The sequence below is a fragment of the Penaeus monodon genome, chromosome 32 (assembly GCF_015228065.2).
Source record: "Penaeus monodon isolate SGIC_2016 chromosome 32, NSTDA_Pmon_1, whole genome shotgun sequence".
NCBI lineage: Eukaryota > Metazoa > Arthropoda > Malacostraca > Decapoda > Penaeidae > Penaeus > Penaeus monodon.
In genome coordinates this window covers 33,809,093-33,809,412 of record NC_051417.1, presented here as the reverse complement: position 1 = coordinate 33,809,412, position 320 = coordinate 33,809,093, and positions in this window count along the sequence as shown.

The window sequence follows — 320 nt, the reverse complement described above, 5'->3', positions numbered from 1 at the left end:
ATTTTCAGAGAACACAGGAGGAGGAAGTGATAAAATAGCTATCATGAAAAAAGTATATATATGAACAAAGAAGATAGTTAAATAATGATTTTTTTTTTCAAATCTGCCTCGGTTCTCTATGTAGATTCATTAGAATATGCCTACTCATAACTTTCATTAAATAATACACAAGTGAGATTTGAGAGCTTTCAGTAAAAACAATTTCGAAGTTAACTGGAGGAATTTTTCGTTGATTTTTGAAATAATATACTGAAAGTCCTTCCGTCATATGGTATGATATACTTTTATCTATATCTATATTCAATTAAGTGTATATATGT